This window comes from Rhagoletis zephyria, unplaced genomic scaffold (assembly GCF_001687245.7).
Source record: "Rhagoletis zephyria isolate East Lansing unplaced genomic scaffold, Rhagoletis_zephyria_1.1 Rzeph_scaffold_02466, whole genome shotgun sequence".
Classification (NCBI taxonomy): domain Eukaryota; kingdom Metazoa; phylum Arthropoda; class Insecta; order Diptera; family Tephritidae; genus Rhagoletis; species Rhagoletis zephyria.
Window position 1 is genome coordinate 76,113 of NW_016159550.1, and position 6,418 is coordinate 82,530.

General features: G+C 37.1%; 1 pseudogene; it reads left to right on the plus strand.

Moving 5' to 3' along the window:
- The first annotated feature begins 931 nt into the window (after window positions 1–931).
- LOC108366958 (uncharacterized) lies at window positions 932–5,934 on the plus strand (annotated as a pseudogene).
- The last annotated feature ends 484 nt before the right edge of the window (window positions 5,935–6,418 follow it).

Consider the following 6,418-nt stretch of genomic DNA (forward strand, 5'->3'; position numbering starts at 1 on the left):
AAACCCAACAGAGAATGAATTCCTTCGAAACCTACGCAACAACTAACGTCACAGTCACCAACCAATACCAGGACTGTACACCAAACATCACCGATGCGTCACAAATCAACTTAGAAATATTCAAAACATCACCAATATTCACAGGTGACATGAACCATTATAGGTCATGGAGAAAACATGCCTGGACACACATGGAAAATATCAAGAATTACGCTACTACACCCACGTATTACACGGCACTCTCGATTGTACATTCGAAAATTCAAGGAGAGGCGGCCGATATTTTAATAAACCACAACACCAAATTCAACTTCCATTCTATAATAAACCGTCTCGATTATACTTATGCGGACCAGAGACTAGAGGTGTCAAACTATCGATAGTCACACCACGATAGTTTTGATAGTTTTCACAAAAACTATCAATATTCACGATAGTCTCGAAAAAAACAAAACTATCGATAGCACTACCGATAGCGCTAAATCAGTTAGGTTGCTTTGTTTTTACAGAATCATAGTGAAACAAATATTATCTTATAAAAGTTATAATCATTCAAAATTAAGTAACTGCTTAGCCAAAATACTTCTCTTTTTAGAAAGTTCAAAAACAATCACAAGGTATACAAGCAAAACCTGATTTACGATTAACATATCTATGTATAATTTCAAAAAAATTGGGAGAGATGATAGTCCTACTAAACTATCGATATTTTTGATAGTATAAGAAAAAACTATCAATGAGTATTGATAGTCTAAAAAAATTGAAACTATCGATACTATCGATAGTGCCATCGATAGTTTTACAACTCTACCAGAGACCTCTGTATGTGTTGCTCGAAGGAATGAAGAGTATAAAGCAGGGAAAAAGTAGGGTGGCAGAGTTCCATTGCGAAGTCAGCAAGTCACTTAATCTTGCACTCACTAAAGTTGAGATGGATAGCTCAGGAAATCCCTCAGCTATGAAAGAATATGCGAACCAGGAAGCTATAAGGACACTCATTCTCGGTCTGAACAGCAAATATACCAGCGGCACCCTCTATAACCACAATCCGAAGGACCTAGAAACCACTTACGCTATCGCAAGTACGATATACCATGATAATGTGAACTCACAATTCGACGTTCCGCAATACAGTACGGGGCACAATAGACCTAAGGTCGCAGTGCACAGCCTCAAACATTCTATCTAATACAGTCAGCGCAGACAATATATTACATCGCAGTATCAAAACCCAAGCAGAAGATATCACGAGGAACCACAAAGGTACAGACCTAACGTGCAGGTGCAATACAATCAAACTGCACCCAGGCAACAGCACCAACCAATGGACGTAGATCCATCACAGCAATACACGAGATCCGCAAATTATAATAGGAATCATTCCGCACCACAACAAAACAGCTATGACCGTCAAATACAAGGACTACTGCCAAATAATCCATTTCGCGGAGATCCTCCAAAAAGAGAACGAAATCCTTCTCTCGTAATTTCAACATACAACAGAAAGTACAACGTGTAAACCAAACACGCAACGAAAAACTAAAATCGCTTGCACCAGAATACGAAAATGATGAATATGAAACAGGCAGTGCTTTTTTAGACGCTTGAACGATTTGCCGTGTCTGCAACGCCACTGCAGGGATACAGGCAAACTTGTTAACATCCTGATCGACACTGGAGCAACAATCAATTATATAAGTACAAAATGCAACATCGGTAAGCCTATTCAAATTAAACCAGTAAAAGTAAAAACTCTTCATGGTTACTCAATAACCAAATCAAAAAAAATAATAGCATTGTTAGAACATAATCTCACATTTTTTGAAATAGATGCATTAGAAGAATTTGATATGCTTTTGGGTGAACAGGGACTAAGAAAAATCAAAGCAGAGATCAACCTTTTCGAGTACAAGCTCAGTTATAAATATAGGGCCAAGAAATAAAGCGAATCTGTGCAAAAAATAAATTATACGGTTAATAGTGAAAAATATAGGGCCGAAATCGAAGAAATTATGCAATAAAATAAAAGCACAAACGAAGTGCTACCATATACTACCGGGGTACAAGCTAACATTAGAACGAAATCCGAAGATCCTATTTGGACCAAGCAATATCCGTATCCTATGTCGGATAACGACTTCATTAACAAAGAAATTAACAAACTTTTAGAAAATTAAATAATTCAACCCAGCAAAAGTCCGTACAACTCTCCCGTTTGGACAGTCGCTAAAAAAAGTACCGATGAACAAGGGAAACCTAAGCGCAGAATGGTCGTAGACTTTCAGAAGCTAAACGCTCAAACTATTACAGATAGATACCCCATACCTGATGTGGCTATGACCATACAAAATTTAGGTAATGCAAAAGTGTTAACAACTTTAGATTTAGAGTCTGGCTTCCATCAGATCCTTATTAAAGAGTCTGACAAGGAAAAAACCGCCTTTAGTGTAAATGGAGCTAAATACGAATTCCTTCGTATGCCGTTCGGTTTAGAAAATGCTCCATCAATTTTTCAAAGATGTGTAGTCGATATTCTAAGACCATATATCGGCAAGTTCGCATACGTTTATACAGACGATGTTCTCATTTATTCTTCCTCTCCTGAAGAACATATCGAACACATCCGAATAATCATAAACGCGCTTCACCAGGCCAACATGAAGATCTCCAACGAAAAATCTCACTTTTTCCAAGACACTGTGGAATACTTAGAGCATATAATTAAATACATTCCCTATTCCCACAACACTGAAGGAACTCATATCCTTCCTAGGTCTCGCTAGTTATTATAGAAAATTTATACAGAATTTTGCAGCCATCGTCAAACCACTCACTACGTTCCTCAGAGGAGAGAACGGTGGCATATCAAAGAATGAAAGCGCAAAAATAAAAATCACCTTAGACGAACCTGCACTAGAAGCACTGAACAAAATCAAATAGGAACTGCAAGCACAGGTTGAACTCTTCCAACCAAACTTTAACAAACCTTTCGAATTAACCACAGATGCTAGCAATTACGCTAAAGGAGCCGTATTGTCTCAAAACCAAAAACCCATATCATTTATTTCACGAACGCTCAGCGAAACAGAACAAAATTACTCCACGAATGAGAAAGAGTTACTCGCAATTGTGTGGTCGCTACAGAAACTACGTAATTACTTGTATGGTATAGCAGATTTTACAATTTACACTGACCATCAATCTTTAATCTTCTCCATATCAGAAAAAAACCCCAATGCAAAATTAAAAAGATGGAAAAATTTCATTGAAGAATACGGTGCAAAACTCGTTTACAAACCCGGACATCACAACGTTGTCGCTGATGCCCTTTCTCGCCAGCAAATAAACAACACTGTAAATTCTGATGACTCCCAACATTCAGCACAAAGCTCCCCAACAGAAAAACTCAAACGAGTAGAGCAACCATTAAACTCCTTTAGAAATCAAATTATTGTAAAACAGTCAGATCATAACCCCGTCGAAATATCCTCACAAAACACATTTTCTAACAGCCGACATACGCTTTTTTTAACACCAAAACTGAATTGCTAGACAGACTAAAAAATATAATTGGGTCAAATGTAACTAATGCTCTGCAAATAGACGAGCAAATATTACTTTACGTCAAAAACGACATTATCGACACATTTCCAACTGTATCGATTGTACTAGCGCTAAAATTGGTTGACGACACCACCGAAACCGAACAACAAGAACAAATCATACAAGACACACACAGCCGTGCTCACAGAAACTACAAAAATAACGCACAGGAAATTTCGCTCAGATACTACTGGCCAAACATACGTGACGCTTGTAAAAAAGAAGTACAGGGCTGCGAAATCTGCCTCACAAACAAGTATGAACGCCGACCAAATAAACAACCAATAGGTTCAGCACCAAAACCGAACAAGGTAAGCGAATACATACACTTAAACTTATTTTTTATGAGCAATAATATGTACATTAGTTCAACCTACAAATACTCAAAACTCTGCCATTTGAGACAAATACCATCAAAGAAGGACACATACAAATACGTTGACGAGATACTATCACAAATATACCCAAATGCAAAGTTTGTAATGACTGATAACGAGTCAACATTTACTGGCATATGTGCACAACAAATATACAAGCGACTACAAATAACGCATACCAAAACTCCAGCCTATCATTCGACAACAAATGGTCAAGTTGAACGAACGCATAGCACGATAATCGAACTGGCGAAAGTTTTGGCACACCAACACAGTTCAGCATCTGACGAACAGATATTCGAAGCAGTCCGACAATACAACAAGACAATCCATTCTGTGACCAACGAGAAACCCGAGGACGTGTTCTAAAATCAAAGGGGGTATCCTGACATCAAAGAGCGTCTTCAACAAAACCAAGAGAGGGTTTTGCGATACCACAACCGCAATCGCAAACAGCTGAACTAAAAAGAAGCAGACGTAATATATTCAAAAACGCATAGCCGAAACAAAAACGTTAAAAAATACGCGAAACATATAGTCAAAAAGGACAATGGAGAAACAATAACGACCAATAAAAGACTCATTATCCATAAGGACAATATCAGAGTAAAGGCATGTACGGAATAGATTTACCTTACTGTTCTCTATCGCACTCTGCGACAATATAATAGATTTAACCAATAGGAAATATGTACCNGGCAACACTGCTGGCCAAACATATCTAATCATTCAAAAATAATCGCGCCATACGAAAATATAATGAAATCATCATACAATCTAGAAAACCAACCCAAAACTCAAATTTTAGTGAACAAAATCGAAACTCTGAAAAATCAACTCATTCCAAATATTTATAGACCCAAAAGATCACTTAACTTTCTTGGCTCCGTGGTAAAATTCATCACTGGCACACCAGACCACGATGACATTGTAGAAATCAAAACTTCACTTAATATGCTAATAGAAAATAATAATAAGCAAAAAATAATTAATTCGCGAGAGAATACTCGAAACCCTTGATCCCAAAGCAATAACCGAAAACATTGTTATATCAGAAGTTTATAATGAACTCCAGTCAATAACGAACACTAAATTTTGCGAAAGCTTATAATTTTTATTCTGGCACAATAATTTTGAAAGATGTGTACGATATTATAAACCATGAAAAGTTGGATCTTCCAATAATTAATATATTAGAATATGCCGACATTCATATCTGTTACCTACAACAAGCTATTATAACAATATACAAATATCCTATCCTTGAAACTAAATGTAGCCTATTTAATGTATATCCTTTAGCACATAAGCATGGTAAAATTAATTTAGACCCTAAGATCGCAAAATGTAACGATTATCAAAGAATGTCTAAATGTAAAAATTATATGGGTAACTTTATTTGTAAATCAGAACCCTCTGACAATTGTACTATAAAAATATTAGAAGACAAATCAGCCCAATGCGAAATAATCCATGAAAATAATGCTCCTCTTCGCATCCTAGAGAATCGATACATTTTGACAGATTACCAGCATACCTGGAACAACATGCATATATCAAGCCCTAAATTGATACACTTTAATGAATCCACAAACATCGATAATATCACGTGTTACAATCATCAACGACACCTCAAAGAAATCATACACAATCAACATAGCGAAAAACTTGAAGTACTCCGCATCCTTTCCTCAAACTCAATCTACAAATTCAGCAATATCCAAAAACTCTCAACATTTTTGATACCTATTGAAGAAAACCCAGTACAGACTACGTTCTTCATCATAACGGGATTCCTTACTATAGTAGTCATCACTTATGGTATGGTACACCTCTGCGGATACCACGAAAATAGAAGAATGCTTCACAGACAAAGGCAAATTGACGAATTATACGAAATCGAAATGAACCGTCTTCAACAGCGACGCTCCGTTTTAAGGAGGAGGGGAGTTAACGACATAGCCTCACTGCAGGTAGTTAACGACATAGCCTCACTGCATCTCACCTACACCATGATAAGCGCTTACTTGTGAACAACATCAAAACAATAGAACTTGTTTTGACATGCATTATCACAAACTGCGACGGACAAACATTGGAACAATCTATCACTATCACTACAACAAACAATAACAACCCAAATAGTTATCTACTAGTAAACAGTAAACAGGCATCTCAATAGTTGTTGCGATAACAACCGACGCATCTCAACAGTATAAGTAGCACTAAGATTTATGTAAACAAGTCAGCCTAAATAATATAATTAAAGACTACGCACTTCAGCGTAGTTAATAAATATATGTTTTTTAGTCTCATATCGTAAAGCGATATTAACTCGCGGCGATCGTAGTTGGCACGTGGGCCAGTTACAGTAGCTACACACGACAAGCATGTGCGCCAACATGCTGGCTGTCGTTTGCTACAGACGGCGAGCGGCT